Genomic DNA, 20,040 nt, shown 5'->3' with positions numbered 1-20,040 from the left:
AGTCTGCTAGCTGGTCTCCTGTTCTACTCTTGTTCCCTGAAATCATTCTTCAGAATACAAGAATGATTACCTTTCCAAACCCCAAATCCAACCATGGCAGAGGGAGCTCTCTTCTGATTCAAACCCTCTTATGAATCCCTCTGTTCTTCAGATACATGTAAAGATACTTAAGATTGAAGAATACTGTATTTCTGCCCTTCTGAGGTATTTGCATAAGTTTTGCCTCTACCCACTTTAGTTATTTTCCATTAATTCTATTTGTTTATTTTTTTCTTTTTTTAAAATTTTTATTTCTTTATATATATATGTATTTTCTACTGCACAGCGTGGTGAAGCAGTTACGCATACATGTATACATTCTTTTTTCTCATATTACATGTTCCATCATAATTGACTAGACATAGTTCCCAGTGCTACACAGCAGGATCCCATTGCTAATCCATCCCAAAGGCAACATTCTGCATCTATTTACCCCAAACTCCCAGTCCCTCCCAGTCCCTCCCCCTCCCCCTTGGCAACCCTGAGTCTGTTCCCCAAGTCCATGATTTTCATTTCTGTGGAAAGTTTCATTTGTGCTGTATATTAGATTCCAGACATGAGCAATATCATATATTATTTGTCTTTCTCTTTCTGACTTAACTTCACTCAGAATGAGACTCTCTAGTTCCATCCATGTTGCTGCAAGTGGCATTATTTTGGTTTTTTTATGGCTGAGTAGTATTCCATTGTGTATATATACCACATCTTCCTGATCCAATCATCTATGAGTGGACATTTGGGTTGATTCCATGTCTTGGCTATTGTGAATAGGGCTGCAATGAACATGCGGGTGCATGTGTATTTTTCAAGGAAAGTTTTGTCTGGATATATGTCCATGAATGGAATTGCTGGGTCATATGGTAGTTCTATTTATAGATTTCTAAGGTACCTCCATACTGTTCACCATAGTGGCTGTACCAGCTTACATTCCCACCAACGGTGCAGGAAGGTTCCCTTCTCTCCACACCCCCTCCAGCACTTGTTGTTTGTGGACTTATTAACGATGGCCATTCTGACTGGTGTGAGGTGGTATCTCACGGTAGTCTTGATTTGCATTTCTCTAATAATCAGTGATGTTGAGCATTTTTTCAAGTGTTTGTTGGGCATCTGTATTATTCCTTGGAGAAATGTCTATTCAGGTCCTTTGCCCATTTTTCAATTGGGTTGTTGGCTTTTTTGCTGTTGAGTTGTATAAGTTGCTTATATATCCTAGAGATTAAGCCTTGTCAGTTGCATCATTTGAAACTATTTTCTCCTATTCTGTAAGTTGTCTTTTTGGTTTCCTTTGCTGTGCAAAAGCTTTTCAGTTTTATTAGGGCCCATTGGTTTATTTTTGCTCTTATTTCTTTTGGGTTGGGAGACTGACCTGAGAAAAGATTTTTAAGTTTGATGTCAGAGAATGTTTTGCCTATATTCTCTTTCAGGAGTTTGATGGTGTCTTGTCTTACATTTAAGTCTTTCAGCCATTCTGAGTTTATTTTCATGCATGGTGTAAGGGTATGTTCTAGTTTCATTGATTTACATACAGCTGTCTAAGTTTCCCAGCAATAGTTGCTGAAAAGACTGTCTTTTTCCCATTTTATCTTCTTGCCTCCTTTGTCAAAAATTAATTGACCATAGGTGTCTAGGTTTATTTCTGGGTTCTCTATTCTGTTCCATTGGTCTATATGTCTGTTTTGATACCAGTACCACACTGTCTTGATGACTGTGGCTTTGTAATATTGCCTTAAGTCTGGGAGAGCTATGCCTCCTGCTTGGTTTTTGTTCTTCAGAATTGCTTTGGCAATTCTGGGTCTTCTGTGGTACCATATAAATTTTTGGATTGTTTGTTCTAGTTCTGTGAAAACTGTCCTGGGTAATTTGATAGGGATTGCATTGAATACGTAGATTGCTTTGGGTAGTATGGCCATTTTTACAATGTTAATTTTTCCAACCCAGGAGCATGGAATATCTTTCCATTTCTTTACATCTTATTTAATTTTCTTGATTAATGTTTTATAGTTCTCTGCATATAAGTCCTTTACCTCCTTGGTCAGGTATATTCCCAGGTATTTGATTTTTTGGGGGTGCAATTTTAAAATGTACTGTATTTTTGTATTCCTTTTCTAATATTTCATTGTTAGTATACAGAAATGCAACTGACTTATGAATGTTAATCTTATAGCCTGCTATTTTGCTGAATTTGTTGATTAGTTCAAGTAGTTTTTGGGTTGAGTCCTTAGGGTTTTCTATATGCAATATCCTGTTATCTGCATATGGTGACAGTTTTACCTCTTCTCTTCCTATTTGGATGCCATTTATTTCTTTTGTTTGTCTGATTGCTGTGGCTAGGACTTCCAGTACTATGTTGAATGACAGTGGTGAGATTGGGCATCCTTGTCTTGTTCCAGATTTTAATGGGAAGGCTTTCAGCTTTTCTCCACTGTGTATTATATTTGCTGTGGGTTTGTCTTAAATGGCTTTTATTATGTTAAGAAATGTTCCCTCTATACCCACTTTGGTAAGAGTTTTTATCATGAATGGATGTTGGACTTTGTCAAATGCTTTTTCTGCATCTATTGAGATGATCATGTGGTTCTTGACTTTTCTTTTGTTAATATGTTGTTTGACATTGATTTATTTACATATATTGAACCATCCTTATGCACCTGGGATGAATTCCACTTAGTCTTGTGTAGGATAATTTTGATATGTTGTTGGATTTGGTTGTCTAAAATTTTATTGAGAATTTTTGTGTCTAAATTTATCAAAGATATTGGTTGATAGTTTTATTTTTTGGTGGTATCTTTGGTTTTGAAATTAGGGTGATTCTTATTTTACATTTTCTTTTTAGGGCTGCACCTGCAGCATATGGAAGTTTCCGGTATAGCAGTTGAATCAGAGCTGCAGCTTCCAGCCTACACCACAACCATGGCAACACTGGATCCGAGCTGGATCTGCAACCTATGCTCTTGTGGCAATCCTGGATCCTTAACCCACTGATCAAAGCCAGGGATGGAACCTGCATCCTCATGGATACTAGTCAGGTTCTTAACCTGCTGAGCCACAATGGGAACTCCTCTATTAACTCTTTTAATCTGAGTTCAACTATTACTTCTTCAAAGAAGCCTATTTTTGAACCACATGTTTATGTCATATCTTTCATTATATAATCTCTTTCACTAGTTACTCTCTTTAATAGCCTATAAGACAGCAGTATTGCTTATTTATCTCCTCTTTTAAAGATTACTGTCTTTCCCCAGGATTTGACTATACACTGCATTTGGCAGGTTCAAAGTCTATTTATGCTCATCATTTTAATTACTAAAGTAATAAAAAAGGAATACAAACTATGCATTAAAGTCATAACAATAAAGTCATATTTTGAAATAATTTGAAAATAAATGAATACATGAGTGAATGGAGATTGGGTTAGTGCTCTCAGTGGCTTGTAATTAAGATGGAGATATTGATATCTTACTAGTAATAATTGGCTCTGAAGCTCTTCCTATATTTTAGGAGGACTATCATCATTTTGGTATCAATATTAAAGGTTAAGTGCATACTCTCTACTACTATTCTGCAGTCATTTACTGTTTAAATGGTGTTCATCATTTCTTGGGACATCTTTTAATAATTAGAATAAAATAAGTATTCATATTTTTGTCTTTTATTTACTCAGTGTATATTTCATGAGAGTCATTTATGCACTGGACACTCTGCTAGGTTTGGGGAATAAAAATACATTAAATATTTAATTATTGGCTATGTAAACATTTGCCACTTCTTCAACTATCCAACATTTCTATCCCCCTTTTTTTTTTAGGGCCACACCCGCAGCATATGCAGGTTCCCAGGCTAGGGGTCCAGTCAGAGCCACAGTCACCAGTCTATACCACAGCCACAGCAATGCAGGATCTGAGTTGCATCTGCGACCTACATCAAAGCTCATGGCAATGCCAGATCCCCAACCCACTGAGCAAGGCCAGAGATTGAACCTACACCCTCATGGTTCCCAGTCCCACTCATTTTTTCTGCACCGGGAGGGGAACTCCTATATCACTTTCTTATATTTGGCAAGTTCCTTTAATGCTGAGTATTGCTGTGAGGACACTCATGCTACTAGCTTCTCCTACAGATAAGTTACAGACATGTGACCTGAGTTTTGCCCATCAGAGGAGCCCATCTTAGATGTTGATCCTGAAGGCAGAAAGACAAAGCAGAAACTGTGCATAATCCATTCTGGTAATGACTACAGAGATCAGGAGTCACTTATTCAAGCCCCTTTAGAGGTAAAACACCCATTTCTGATAAAAATCCCTCCAGAAACTGGGCATAGAGGGAACCTATCTCAATATAATAAAGGCCATGTGTGATAAACTCACAACTAATATCATTCTGAAGAGTGAAAATCTGAAAGAATTCCCACTAATATCAGGAATAAGATAAGGATGTCCTCTCTTGCCACTTGCATTCAATATAGTTTTGAAAGTCCTAGACATACAATCAGAGAAGAAAAAGACATAAAAGGAATCCAAATTGGAAAAGAATAAGTAAAATTATTATTGCAGATGACATGATAATGTATCTAAAAAATCCTAATGACACTACCAGAAAACTGTTAAAGCTCATCGATGAATTTGGTAAAGTTGCAGGATACAACACAGAAATCAACTGCATTTCTATATTCCAGCAACGAAAGATCAGAAAGAAAAATTTAGAGAAAAAAACCCCATTTACTATCATATTAAAGAGAATAAAATACCTAGGAATAAACCTACCTAAAGAGACAAAATATCTGTACTCTAAAAATTATAAGACACTGATGAAAGAAATCAAAGATGTCACAAACAGATGGAAATTTATACTATGCTTTTGGATTAGAAGAGTCAGTTTTGTCAGAATGACTATACTACCCAAGGAAATCTTCTACAGATTAATGCAATTCCTATCAAATTACCAATGACATTTTTTACATAACTAAAACAAAATATTTTAAAATTTGTTTGGAAACACAAAAGATTCCAAATAGCTAAAGCAATCTTGAGAAAGAAAAATGGAGCTGGAGGAATCAGACTCCCTGACTTTGAATTATACTACAAAGCTATGTATATGTCCAGTAGGGTACTGGCACAAAAATAGAAATATAGGTCAACAGAACAGTATAGAAAGCTCAGAAATAAACCCAGGGACCTATGGTCAATTAATTTGAAAAACGAGGCAAAAACATACAGTGGAGGAAAGATAGTCTCTTCAATAATTGCTGCTGGGATGGAGTTCCCATCATGGCTCAGTGTTAATGAATCTGACTAGGAACCATGAGGTTGTGGGTTCGATCCCTGGCCTTGCTCAGTGGGTTAAGGATCCAGCATTGCTGTGAGCTGTGGTGTAGGTTACAGACATGGCTCAGATCCCTTGTTGCTGTGGCTCTGGCATAGGCCGGTGGCTACAGCTCCAATTGGACCCCTAGCCTGGGAGCCTCCATATGCCACAGGAGCAGCCCAAGAAATGGCAAAAAGACAAAAAAAAAAAAAAAAAAAAGAATTGTTGCTGAGAAAACTGAACAGCTACATGCAAAAGAATAAAATTAGAACATTCACTAACACCATAAACAAAAATAAACTCAAAATGGATTAAAGACCTAAATGTAAAACCAGATACTAAAAACTGTTAGAGGAAAACGTAGGCTGAAAACGTAGGCTGACATGAATTGTAGCTGTATCTTCTTAGATCCACCTCCTAGAGTAATGACAAAAAGTACAAAAATAAATAAATGGGACCTAATTAAACTTAAAAGTTTTTGCACAGCAAAGGACACCATAAACAAAACAAAAAGATAGCCCACAGAATGGGAGAAAATATTTGCAAAAGAAGCAACTGACAAGGGATTAATCTCCAAAATATACTTCCTATAGCTTAATATCAAAAAAACAAAAAATCCAATCATATAATGGGCATAAGATCTAAATAGACATTTTTCCAATGAAGACATACAGAGAGCCAAAAAAAAAAAAAAAACCATGAAAAGACGCTCAACATAACTCATTATTAGAAAATGCAAACCAAACTTCTATGAGGTACCACCTTATACCAGCCAGAATGGCCATCATCAAAAAGTCCATAAATAATAAATGTTAGAGAGGGTGTGGAGAAAAGGAAACCTTTTTACAGTGTTGGTGGGAATGTATATTGGTGCAACCACTATGGAAAACACTATGGAAGTTCCTCAAAAAAATGAAAATAGAATTACCATATGATCCAACATTCCCACTTCTGGACATCTATCCAGGGAAAACCATAATTTAAAAAGATACCAGCACCCCAATGTTCATTGGAGTACTATTTACAATACCCAAGACATGGAAGCAACCTAAATGTTCATCAACAGGAAAGGATAGAGAAGATGTAGTACCCATATAGGAAGGAATGTTACTCAGCCATAAAAAAAGAATGAAATAACACCATTTGCAACAACACGGATGGACCTAGAAATTATTATACTAGGTGAAGTTAGACAGTGAAAGACAAACATCTTCTGATATCAAGTTTATGTGAAATCTTAAAAAAAGAGACAAATGAAATTATTTGCATAACAAAAACAGACTCACAGACTTTGAAAAACTTATGGTTACCAAAGATGACCGGTGGTAGGGTGGGAGGGGTGGACTGGGGGTGTGGGATTGGCATATGAATACGGAGGTATATGTGACAATTGGCCAAAGTAGACCTGCTGTATAGCACAGAGAACCCTACCCAGTATTCTGTGATAATCTATGTAGGAAAAGAATCAGAGGGAATGGATATGTGTATATGTATGACTGGGTCACTTTGTTGTACAGCAGAAATTATTGCAGCCTTGTAAATTAACTATACTTCAATAAAGTTAAAAAAAAAAACCATAATCTACTCTACTTTTCCTACATACCACAGAAGGTATGGCAACAATACTTCTACTTTCTATCCTATAAATGAGATGGAGAGGTACATGGCAAGGGGTGAAAAATGCTCATATTTTGGTTTTACAGTGTGAATGGCCCTATGAATAAATTTTTATTAAATTCAGTCTATCTTGTTACAAGTAGTCAATAATATGCTTTTTATGTAAAGGGCTTCAAAAGTATCTAGCCCAAATTAAAGACTTTATAGATGTATTGGCTAGTTTCGCTATATACTTTAAAATTATATAGTGTTTCATCCTTTTTAAACTTTCCAAGTTCATTATCACTATTAGTTCATTTTTTATTTCCTCCTCAACATTTTTTGTGATAAGGAAAAAGATCTTTGTGTTTAATGAGAAAACTGAAACCCAGGGGAGTTAAATAATTTTGCCCTTAGATTATGGGGGCCTTCTGAAGCAGAAATTACAAGTTCTTTCTGGTCTTCTGACTCCTGAGCAAAGCAATTCTCACTACATATCATCACCCAAGGGCCTGAAAGAACAAGGGTATGGATAGATCTGATAACTGATTTTCCTAGTTTGCTGAGGATGTTTATCTTTAATTCATTACTCTATCCATGGCACATCAAGATAAAAGCCCTTGGTGGTAGGCAGGATTCTTATATGGTCCCCAAAATTTCTGCTCCCTTATGCCCTCTACCTATAACCTCATCCCTTTGAATGTGGATGAGACTTCTGACTATGCTTATACAGTCTGCCTTGATTAGGTTATGTTGTAACAGATCTTGTAGCAGATTAGAGAAACACTACTGCTGGCTCTGCTACCATATTATGAGATGGTCACATGACTAGGCCCTGAGCGTGGACTTCAGGAGCTAAGAATGACCCCTGGCCAATAGCTAGCCAAAAAAAAAAAAAAAAAGAAAAAAATCTCTACAGTCACAAATTGAATTCTGTCAACAACCTGAATAAAGTTAAAAGAGGGCCCTGATCCCCAGATGAAAATTAATCTTTACTAAAATATTGATTTAAGCTTTTAGACTCTGAGCAAAGGACTCAGAAAACCTGTGGCTGCATTTCTGACCCATAGAAACAGTGAGACAATAAACAAATGTCTATAATTTTAAGCCACTAAATTGATGACGATTTGTTAGATAGCAAAAAAACTTTTGCATCCTTGGGGCACCAATCTCAGTCTCAAAGATAATAATGATAATACCTAATGCATTAGAGAGTAACAAATTCATATGTGGAAAGTGTTTTTATACTATATTTGTGCTCAAAGTCCTAATTTCCACACGCTAGGGCATCCCCTCCCATAGTCACATTAGGGATGGGAGAGGATTAGATGACTTCCATGGATAAGCTCCTGGTATTCTGACAACTAGTATTTGTGTTTTTACATCTATTGTGTTTTATATGCATATTGTATAATTCTGAACAAGTTATTCATAGAATATTTTAGAATATTTTAAGTCTTAAAGAAAACATTTTTGTGAACACCAGGAAAAAAGTTTGGACCCAAATTTAAGTGGGGGAAATTATTGTGGATTTGAGTATATTTTTTAAAAATTATTGTAGTTGATTTAGAATATTGTACAGCAAAGTGTACAGTACTGTACAGCAAAGTGACTCAGTTATGCATATATATGTGCATATATATTCTTGTTCATGTTCTTTTCCATTGATTTATCACAGGATATTCCATGTTGAGTGTATTTTTGATACTATTATATGAACATTACTATTATTACCATTCCCAGTAATTATCATCACAGTGCTTCTTGTGGTGGAACACTGTACAGAATAAAAGTCCCTTGCATGAAGACTGATCTGCCTCTGGTTTGCACAGAAACATTATGAGTTTGTCATTTCTCCTCCTATTGACATTGAGGCTATGCAACATGATGGGATGGTATATGTAGACACTATGAAATGATTACCACGGTCAATAGAATTAACACAAATACACTACATCAAAGTCTACTGCATAATCTTAAGTCACTTCACTCTCTGGGCTTCAGGTTTTTCCCCTGAGAAGCAAGGAAGTTAGGCAAAGGAACTCTACGTCTTTTCTATCTTTGAAATCCTCAGTTTCTTAGATCAGATGAAACATTAATTTGCGTTATACTTAAGGCCATAATCTCCTAAAATGTTGCCAAATACACATACACAAAAGCAACATGAAATAAACCATCAAATATGGAGTGAACCTATCATCCAAGAAGTTCTGAAATAGACATTATACCACATACAAGAATCACATAGAAATTCTTCTGAAGAACTAATAGTCTAGTTAAGGAGATGAGACAGCACTTGAGGAAAAAGAGAAAGGAACTGGTCGGTGATTAATGCTACTCAGTAGAGAGGGAAAGTTTTGTTAAATTTTGTAAAATGGGAGGAGGCCCAGGGGAGGCAAAGAATTTTGCATGGATGTGCCAGAGGCTGCAATAAGTTTAGGGAAAAGACTGGGTATGAAAGATGGCAATGACAAGGTATTACAAGGCTCATAGAGACCTAGAGAAGAAATAAGGACAGAAATAGCCCATGTGAAGCAAAGAAAATGGGTTTGGCCAGACCAGGTGGTCATGCCAGGTGGTCATGCCAGGAAAATGGGTTTGGCCAGACCAGGTGGTCTGCCAGGAATTAATCCTGGTCAGATACAAAAGTAACCACTACCAAGTAGAAAGTTGACTGTTAAATATTTTGTGGTTGCAAATTAAGATGGTACCAAATTGAGACAACGCTATGTTTTTTTATTGTTGTCTTATTTTCTGCTCTAGTAACAGAGTTTAGACAGGGCATTTCTACAGACAGTATGCATCAGTATGGAGTTATTAGCGTTTTTCCTTTGGTGAGATGGTCATGATGCTGCCTCTCGTGAAGCAGCTGAGAATCCCTGATAATACACGCTGGCCTCTATCTCAAATTTCCTAGCAGAGAACTAGGCATCTCCTCTGCCTCTTTATACCCTCTGAAGATGCCAGGGCTTCATCAGTGTCATCCCTGAAAACCTTGAGTAAGAGAGGGAAGGGGCAGTATCGTCAGTACCTCATAGGTCTGTTATCTTGAGCCGAAGAAGCAAATTAGAGGGAGATATACGGTATTATGCTTAGAGGTCAAATCCCTTCAATAGGAGTTTCTGCCATGGCTCAGCAGTTAGTGAACCTGACTAGCATCCATAAGGGTGTGGGTTTGAGCCCTGGCCTCACTCAGTGGCTTAGGATCTGGGGTTGCCATGAGCTGAGGTGTAGGTTGCAGACATGGCTTGGATCCGCATTGCTGTGGCTCTAGTGTAGGCCAGTGGCTACAGCTCTGATTCAATCCCTAGCCTGAGAACTTCCATATGCCATGGGTGTGGCCCTAAAAAGTCAAAAAGACCAAAAAAATAAAATCCCTTCAGTAACTGAAGGACTGCCTTGGAACTTTCCTTGGCATTGGGGATTTCTTCAAATGCCCATCAATTCAGCAATCTAGTTATCTCTATGGAGATATGTTATTGAAGCAGTCTACTGTGATAGGTTCTGTTAAGTCACCCTAAAAGGTCAAGGTTTTGGGGAGTTCTGGGTGTAGATATATTGGAGCTTGCCAATATCTTCAGTGTTCACTTGAACATTCTCCACCCCATATGGATAACACAATTCAAAATTGCTCTAGGATTTGGGAGAGGTAAAAAGAAAGAAAACAGGGGTTGGTTAAGATAACTTTCAAACCAAAATGCAGGTCTGAAACCTGAAAAAAAGGAGAAAAGGAAATAATGATCCATTAATAAAATGATCAACTGACAGCTATTCATGAATAAAACACCATTGTGGAAATCCTACAATGACAAAGAATATGGTGAATCAAACTAAAAGTGCTGAAGAGTCTACCTGGAAATGGTTTGAGATTTGTCTGAAAACTACAGGGTCATTAAGAAGAGAAAAACCTCTTATACCTCACCATACCACCGCTCTGATGCAGATCTACATTCCAGGCCAAGAACTAGGCTAGGAAAAAGAATCATGACATTTTCTTACATGGGAATGCATTGAGAAATTAACCAACCAAAGGACCATTGGAACTTGTGAAAGTTAGTTATTGCTGGGAGATCATCAAACATTAGCATTTCTTGGATGTTGTTTCCTACTCAGTCTTCTCACAGACCCACCTCCACTGGGATGAATTATGTATCATCCCTGTCATGCCATGAATCTGATCCTAATACTTCTCATTTGTTTCTTAGACTTGATATGGTATTTATGTACTGAGTACAGTGAGGGTTAATGAAAAACTTACATAAAAATGTTTTAAGGCCTTTTACCAAAGAAACAAGAGCCAAGCATAGTATCATTATCAAAAATACACTTAAAAAAAAAAAAAAAGAATATTCCTCCCTTTACAAATCGCTCCTAGATAGGGGTGCTTCCAGTTCCATAGAGACCATGAAAAAACATTAACACAAGCCGTCTAGCATTAACAAATTCTAATCTTTATCCTTGGGAAAAAAATTGGAGTCACGAGTGATAACTTGATGGTGAAATGTATATAGCATTTCCCTCTGTGTGTCAAACCCATACCATTAGACTTGAGTTATATTTAATTAGATTTGAGTGTATATTTTTTTCAATCTTTAAAAATCAAGGTTGAAAAAAATAAAAATGACTTCTTCTACCACACATATTTCACTGTCTTCTGTATTATCTTGGAGCATGCACGATTCTCTCTACTTGTGTTCAATAACTCAATTGTACAAAAGCTGGGTTCCTCCTGAGATGAATGGGAAACAGAAAATCAATAAGGAAACAGGATCATGTTGATGTTAAAAAATAAATAAAATGTAACATCCTTTAACTTCTAACACTGAGATTTAAAGTGTGTTTAAAAAATTCACATTAGCAGAGTGAATGAAGACACATGGCTTAAATCACTACAAGCCTTAGTTTCCTCACGTATAAAGTTGGAATCAAGAAGACATACATAACATGCTGTAAGTTTTAAACGAAAAAAAAACTTACCATATGTTCAAGAACAAATACTCCATCAGTGACAGCCATTACCAGAAAGCATTAAAGTGTCATGATTAAATGATGGGTTCTGACTCTGATTGTTCTGGCCCCAATTCACACCAGGACACTTATTAGTTGTGGGCCATTGGGAAAGTTATTACTATATTTTTTCCTTATTATGGCCATGCCTGCAGCATATAGAAGTTCCTGGGCCAGGGTTCAAATCAGAAATGCAGCTGCAGGTCCATGTCACAGCTGTAGCAACACCAGATCTAAGCAACATCTGTGACCCACACCACAGCTTTCAGAAAGGCTGGATCCTCACTTAATACACTGAAGGAGGCCAGGATTGAACTGGCATCCTCATGGATGCTATGTTACATTCTTAACCCACTGAGCCACAACATGAACTCCAGGAAAGTTGTTTAATATTGCTGAACTTCATTTCAAGTCCTGTAAAATAGGGTAATGACATAACCTATCTCATGCTGTTAAGGAAATTAAACAAGATGTTATGTGTAAAGAACCTAGAAGTGCCAGACATATATTAATCATTTAGTAAATTCCAGTAAAAATAATCATTATATATTTGCTGTCCCTTCTAAGAATAAAAATGCATTTCACTCACCACTGAACACTAGCTCAAAGAGTCTACACTTTGCAAAAATGAGACCTTTGCTTTAAGTTAAAATGTCATAAAAGAGACTACTGCTGGAGAGGAAGTGTGTCTCTTCTAATAAAAGTCACAGCACCCTCTTAAATTATTTCCAGTACTGTTGTTGACACTCAAACTTCCAGATCTTCTAAGTAAATTCTCCTTAATGTGCATTTCCCTTCATTTCCTCCAGAACCCTGTTTTGAGGCTGAAGCAATCATCTAAAATCTTCAGGGTGGGAGGGCTATCTGACTATGGCATCTCAGACATCTATTGGATTTTTGATTTTAAAATATAAAAGTTCCTAAATAATTAACTTCCCCCAAAGTGTTATTTGATAGCAAAAGTAATATCTGCATGAAGTATTAAGTGATTTTTATTTTTAAAAAAGTCAAGTAATTTGACAGTGTGATAATTACACTGTCAAAGAATACAAGTTTCCATTTTCTCAGAGAAATCTATATTGCATGGTTTCAGTTTCAGAGGCTGTCATCAAACTGGTAAGACTTATTCCTCCTTTAACTGCACCATGGCAGCCATTTTATGGAAAAAGTATATGCAGTGCCTGCTTTTCAGAAGGGTGCCACATCCACGGCATCACTTAAAAAGCCACTCGTATGCACAGTTAAAAGCCGGACTTGCATTCCCAGTGGAATGGAAGAACAGGGTTAAAATATTTTTGTACTAGTCACATGTGATAACATATGTATAATGAGGAACATCCAGTAATAATGGAAACACTAAGGGAACACCTGTCCAAAAGAGTTTTTCCATCATTTGAAGCTCAAAACAACTGTCCATCAAGAAATGTTAGTTTTATGACTAGTTCAAGGTTTGTGAATGGTCTCCCCTTTTAGCATCAGAAATGTCACACATAAATCACAGAGGGAAGTTTCTGTCATGGTGCAGCAGAAATAAATCCGACTAGGAACCATGAGGTTGTGGGTTCAAACCCTGGCCTCACTCAGTGGGTTAAGGATCCAGCATTGCCATGAGCTGTGGTGTAGGTTGCAGACACGGCTCAGAACTGGCATTGCTGTGGCTGTGGTGTAGGCTAGCAGCTGTAGCTCTGATTAGATCCCTAGCCCAGGAACCTCCATGTGCTGCAGGTGCATCCCAAAAACGCCAAAAAAAAAAATCATAGAGAGGGCCAACAATAATCTAGAGTTGAGATCAGGGGATGGACTTAATATAGGATCATCACCTTGTGCCATTTTATGTCAATCTACTTTGTCTGTATTTATTCCAACTCCTCAAAGACTATTTCTGTTTACTACTACAAAAAGGAAGTGATTCAGAAGGTACAATGTTGATGTTTCATTTTGTGCTAGGCCTTGTCAGTAGTAAGCAGTCAGCATATGATATGTACCATTCCTCAGAATCTTTATAACTGAAATGGAAAATTCAAATATGTTCATAAAAGTTTTTTTTAACATTTTTTAAATTCTTACTCTAGGAGCTGAGAATGAACCTCAAGCAATAGCCAGCAAGAAAGCAGGGGCTTCCACTAATTATTAGAGAATTACAAATCAAAACTATGAAGAGATACCATATCACACCATTCAGAATGGCCATCACAAGCAAGTCTACAAATAAATGCTGGAGAGAGTGTGGAGAAAAGGGAACCCTCCTTTACTGTTTGTGGGAATGTAAACTGCTACAACCATTAGGGAAAACAATATGGAGGTTCCTCAGAAAACTAAATATAGAACCACCATATGATCTAGAAATCCTACTCCTGGGCGTATATCCATATAAAACTTTCATTCAAAGGGATGCATACACCCCATGTTCACTGCAGAACTATTCACAATGGCCAAGACTTGGAGGCAAACTAAATGTCCATCAATGGATGAATGGATTAAGAAGTGGTACATGTATACAATGGAATACTACTCAGCCATAAAAAGGACAAAATAATGCCATTTGCAGCAACATGGATTCAATTAGAGATTCTCATACTAAGTAAAGTAAGTCAGAAAGAAAAGAGAAGTACCATATGACATCGCTTATATCTGGAATATAAAATATGGCACAAATGATCCTGCCTAAAGAACAGAAACGGACTCATGGACATGGAAAATGGACTGTGGTTTCCAAAGGAAAGGGGGGAGGAAGTGGAATGGACTGGGTGTTCAGAGTTGGTGGATGCAAATTGTTGCCTTTGGAGTGGATAAGCAATGAGGTCCTGCTACATAGCACAGGGAACTATATCATATCTAATTTCTTGTGGTAAAACATGATGGAAGATAGTATGAGAAAAAGAATATATATGTATGACTAGGTCATCATGTTGTACAGCAGAAATTCACACAATACTATAAATCAACTATATTCATAAAAATAAAATTAAAAAATTAAAAAGTAAGATAATATTTAAAAATAAAGTAGGGATTTCACTGCTAATATGACAAAGAATTAAATTTTGCCAATAACCAATGAGCCTGAGCCCAGCTAAGCTCACAGCCCCAGTCATCATCTTTATTTCAGCATGGAGACACACTGAGCGGTGTTCCAGACTCTTCACCTATGGAACTGTAAGATAATATGTGAGTATTTCTTTAAGCTGCCAAGTTTGCAGTGACTAGTTACCTAGCAATAGAAATCTAACATAGCTTTCAAAGAAGTTCATTTAGATATTGGGTTATATAAAAGTAGGAGAACAAGAGTTCTTAGTTTGGGATATTTTCCAGGTAAATCAGTTATCCTACCTTACATATTAATAGCACTATCTTATACTCTCAAAAGTGTTCTTATTTGAACTATAAATTTTATAGTCACTGTCCTTATAAGGTATTTTTACCTTTAAGGTGGTAGAAGGAATCAAAGTGTAGTATGTTTAAGACTTCCAAAGTAAACTCTTATCTACAAGTAATATCCCAAATGTATTGTGTTATTATCTATACATAAGCCTATTAATCAAAAATGTTTTATAAAGGTGTAGTGTGTAATATAACTTCTGGATAAAATAGAATAATCACATTTTCCTCTGCCTAATAATTTCCTTCTCTCCCTATTCTTATGCAACTTTCTTCTCTCGTCTGGGACCATATTACTCAGATTTTACCGATGCATATGCTCAAATATTTTAAAAACAAAGCCTTAGGAGATCTCAGAAATTATTTTGGGTCTAATTAACAGGATTTCAATTGTGATTACTATATGGACTGTCTATACACAAAACGGAAAAATCCAAGTATAGCCTCACTTCAGGCACAGTTGGGTCCTAATGCTCAATCAGTATTATCACAAAAGTTTAACTCTAGCTTTCAACTCTTCTTTCCATTATTTTTATTTTATTGCCAGGTATGTTCTCTTCTCACCGAGACCCCTGAGGCTGTATCCACAATCTTGTGGATATTGGTCATTTATTAAGTGATTACATGTATCCTGAGAACTCCAATAAAAATACCAACATTCACTCTGATGAGACCAAATTGGGTTATAGCTAAATGTTACTGGGTTGGGGTAAGGTGGAATATCCTAACCAGCTAGGTTTGGGTCATATGCTCTGAATTTGGAAATGAATGGTGCCAATCTCATGCAAGACACATGAATGAGGTTGTGAAAGATTTCTTAGGAATAATGAACTGCAGTTTTCAGAATGATAGGGAAAGGTGATGCTTAGCAATCACAGTCAGCCCATATTCATCATAGTCAGTCAGCCTTGCTGTCAGCTGCATTCTACCTTGGATTAGCTATGGAGACCATGGTTGCCATGGTTACTACTGTAACAGCAACAAAGTGAGATATCAGGATCTTAACCAAATAAGATTTTATTATTAACCCCTATAGAACTGTCTCTGACTGGATAGTTCTTTTGGAAGGTTCCTTCCAAGCAGGGGGTTGTGATTCAAGCCTCTTCCATCTTGTGTCTCTACCAGTTTTTTTAAATCATTAAAGAACTGTGGGGGAAGAATAGATTAGAAGGTTGGGATTAACATATACACACCACTATATGTAAAATAGGTAAATAACAAGAACCAGCTGTATGGCACAGAAAAATCTACTCAATATTCTGTAATTACTCTATGGGAAAAGAATCTGAAAAGGAATGGATATAATTGTTTTCACTTTGCTGTACACCTGAAGCTAACACAATATTGTAAGTCAATTATACTCCAATAATTTTTTTTTTTAAAAAAGAACTCTCCAATATTCCATCAGTTAGGGAAAAAATAGAGAATCATCTGTATACATGTATATATTTGAGTGTGTGTGTGTGTGTCTTTATGGAAAATCCTATAAGTCCTGTAAGTACCAAATACTATTGTGAAGAGAATTGTGAAGAGGCTGGAAAACTTATATTTGTGTCCAGTGGAGGAAGTATATGATTTGCTGAACAGTTTCTGACAACTGGCTTCTCCTTGGTTTTTTAGTGAAATAGTTTGCTCTAATCATAATAACCAGCTGTTTGTGTTGTTTTCTATGTTGGAGTCTGTGCCTTTAAATTGTTCTAAGTACCTCAAAACAAGAAACTGATAGCTAAGAAAGAAGAAGGAATCAAGGCTCCCTGACCCTCTAACAAGACCTGGTTTGGACTAGTTGTCAGATATCTTTGTTGCTAACTGCATGCCTGGACTACATGTCTCTGCCCTACTCTAGTGGTCATGTCTCCACATCAGGTGAGAATCTATCCTACTGACAGACTTTATCCCAATTCCATCTCCTAACTGAACACACTTTCTCTTACACATGGTTTCTGTTTGGTGACTTATTTTTACTATAGAGCCCATTAAGCATTTATTCTCTCACTGCAACAATTCTTGTGAACACATCCTTGGTGATGCTTTAGTTTACAGTTTGTCAACCCTATGTAATAATTTCAATTTATAAGCTATACATTTTTCTACAAAGCTTACTGACATTGTCTGAGTTTTGAAGCAATTTTATTTGTATCTACTTTCCAAATAAACTTGAATTCAGACAGTGGGTAAGCAAAAGAAGAAACTTGAAAAAAAAGTCTGAAAAAGGATTAGGGAAAAAATAAACAGAAAGGTGTGAGCTTTCCACCAAGTCATAGAGCTTTACCAAAGATGAAGTAAGACTTGGAAGAGGACAGAAATCACATGGAGAGAATGAGTGTGAGAAAAAGATCAAATGAAAGCCAAGAAAGAATAGGGAGTGAAATAATTATTAAAAAAAACAATAAACAAAACAAAAATTAGAAGGAAATAGGAGCTTTCCAAAAGGGAGCCTTCCTCAGTTTTCCCTGTTCTGTCATTTTCTTTCTCTTCATTGAATTATTGAATTAACAAACATTTATTGAGCTCTTACTTGCTTACTCTTCCATGAACAAGCAGTTTACATCAGTTATCACCTAAATAGTGCAAATTTTGTATAAATTCCAGGCACGAGTGGTGAGTATCAAAATGATGGTGCACATTCCTAGTGCATAGACTTTCATAGGTACATGCCTATTCCTGCTAGAGACCTGAGGAAAAGACTGATGGAAGAAATGGGGTTCAGGCTGAGCCTTTAAGGTCAAGTAGGCTCTGAGGAATAGAGCCAAGCATTGAGGACAGTCTAAGAAGGACAGGGTGAAAAGACAAAGATAGGCATGATTCATTCTTGGAACCTGTACTCCATGAGCCTATTTTAACTAATACAGAAAGAAAATGATTCAAATGACATAAAAACAAAGAAAGGGATGAACAATAAGGAAAAACAAAAGAGAACTAGAAAGACTGATAAGAGAGAAAGGGAAATGGATGAAGGAAAGAGAGAAAGATAGTCACAGACTTTTTAGTGTTGGGATCATCTGATAGCATCAAAAAATGGAATACTAGTAAGAAGAGCTTACCCTCTGCATATACACGGCTACTGTGTCTCCTTACAAGATGGCTTGTGAGCAGAGAAGCCACAGGCTGACCCCCAGGTTCATGCTCTGCCTTGTCAATTCTGAGTACCATAATAACCATGCTGCAAGCCTTAATATAACCAGCTGAAAGGCTGGCGTATAAACAGAACCATATAAATTCTGGAAGAAATGGTGAGAAGTAAACATATCAAATTGATTTTTCTTTTAACTATTCTTCTAGTATTTATTTATTTATTTATTAAGATCTAGACCATAAAAATTGATTTTTCTCCAGTGACGTTGGAAATACATATGTTATTATTGAGATTAATTTGAACCTTTATCATCAAGCTTTATATGAGACAAAATGTGTCTATCATATACATAAACATGGACTAAAACTAGCCCTTTATAGCTGCATCAGTCTTCTTTTTCTTGCTCATCTCTAGCCATGGATTATCTTTCTTCCCAAAGCCTAGCTAACGGAATGACATTCAGGTCCTTAAAAATCCAATGCCAGTTATCACCTCTGGATCTTTGAATACACTGTTCCTTCCAACAGGAATACTTTTAACTACCCACCTCTACCAAATCTACTTACCTAGATAGCTCTATTTAGCATTCAACCAAAGGCATTAGGTCTTAGATTCAATGCTGGAAGATTTCGCTGGAGGACTTGCTCAGTTTCAAAGTACACAACTGATCAATTGATCATGGATCTGCTTCTGATAAAATTGCCTGGAATCTAGCTGAACTGTAATCTGTGTTGATTTTTATTCCCTTTTTGTATCCTCTGGGAAGAATGGGATGGGAATAGGGTTATATTAAAATGGTAAATGAAACTGTAAGCGCCCAAGTTTCAGTCATTTTCTAATGTAGACCTCAAAACCACAGTCTCACAGAATTTACACATTGGCTGAGGCTGAAACAGATGCAGTACTTTGAAATATTATCAACCTGGAAAAACTTTATTTATACTGATGTAACCACTTGGCAAGTCATGAAGAGGTTATCTCAAAATTTAGTCTTAAGAGACAATTATCTTGTCTAATCTGTTTAAACTACCTAAGTAAAGCAGGCTACATGTATTACATGCTCTGCTCAAGATGGCATTCCTTGTCCCTCCTGCTTTTACCCTGCTCTAACCTTTTCTTCTTGCTGCATCCAGGCATTTATGTTCCCTACACCCCACAGCCTGGCACCTTCCAGAGCCCACAGAGGAAGGCTTGTTACCTGGCAGGACTAGTCAATCTCTTTCTCAAAGTTCTTAAGTCAATTGGAAATCTCCTTTCTCTTTTCCAGTAATATTGTAAGGATGTAAACTCAGAATTGTCAGAATACGTGTTCCCCTCTTACAAAAAAAGTCCACATGTGGTAAAAGAGAATAAATCAAACTTATAGAGAAAAATAGAGTAAGCTGGAGGGCTGGTAAACCCTTGATGACCACATTCTAAGTGCCCAATTCTGTACTTACTGTCTCATAGTCTGTTGATGAAGATCAGTAAATTTTCCCTTCTATTGCTTTTTCTATTTTTTTAAATTTTGTTTTATTTTATTTTTGTCTTTTTAGGGCCATACCTGCGGCATATGGAGGTTCCCAGGCCAGGGGTCTAATCGGAGCTACTGCTGCCAGCCTACACCACAGCCACAGCAATGCCAGATCCGAGCCGCATCTGCGACC

General features: G+C 36.8%; 1 long non-coding RNA gene across 1 annotated transcript in view; it reads left to right on the top strand.

Moving 5' to 3' along the window:
- LOC146397046 (uncharacterized) overlaps positions 1 to 17,521 on the top strand; it is a 283,017-nt gene extending 265,496 nt beyond the window's left edge. Inside the window, exon 3 of the long non-coding RNA XR_014827200.1 lies at positions 14,016 to 17,521. This is a non-coding gene — a long non-coding RNA (uncharacterized LOC146397046). The remainder of the gene's footprint in view (positions 1 to 14,015) is intronic.
- Positions 17,522 to 20,040: the final 2,519 nt, after the last annotated feature.

The sequence above is a fragment of the Sus scrofa genome, chromosome 14, assembly GCF_054392235.1.
Source record: "Sus scrofa isolate SSC_HxYL_T2T_F1_AM1 chromosome 14, Sscrofa_HxYL_maternal_Yorkshire_Landrace_v2.0, whole genome shotgun sequence".
In the NCBI taxonomy this organism is placed as follows: Eukaryota; Metazoa; Chordata; class Mammalia; order Artiodactyla; family Suidae; genus Sus; species Sus scrofa.
Note: the sequence above shows the minus strand (reverse complement) of the source record. Positions and strands in the feature narration are given on the sequence as shown.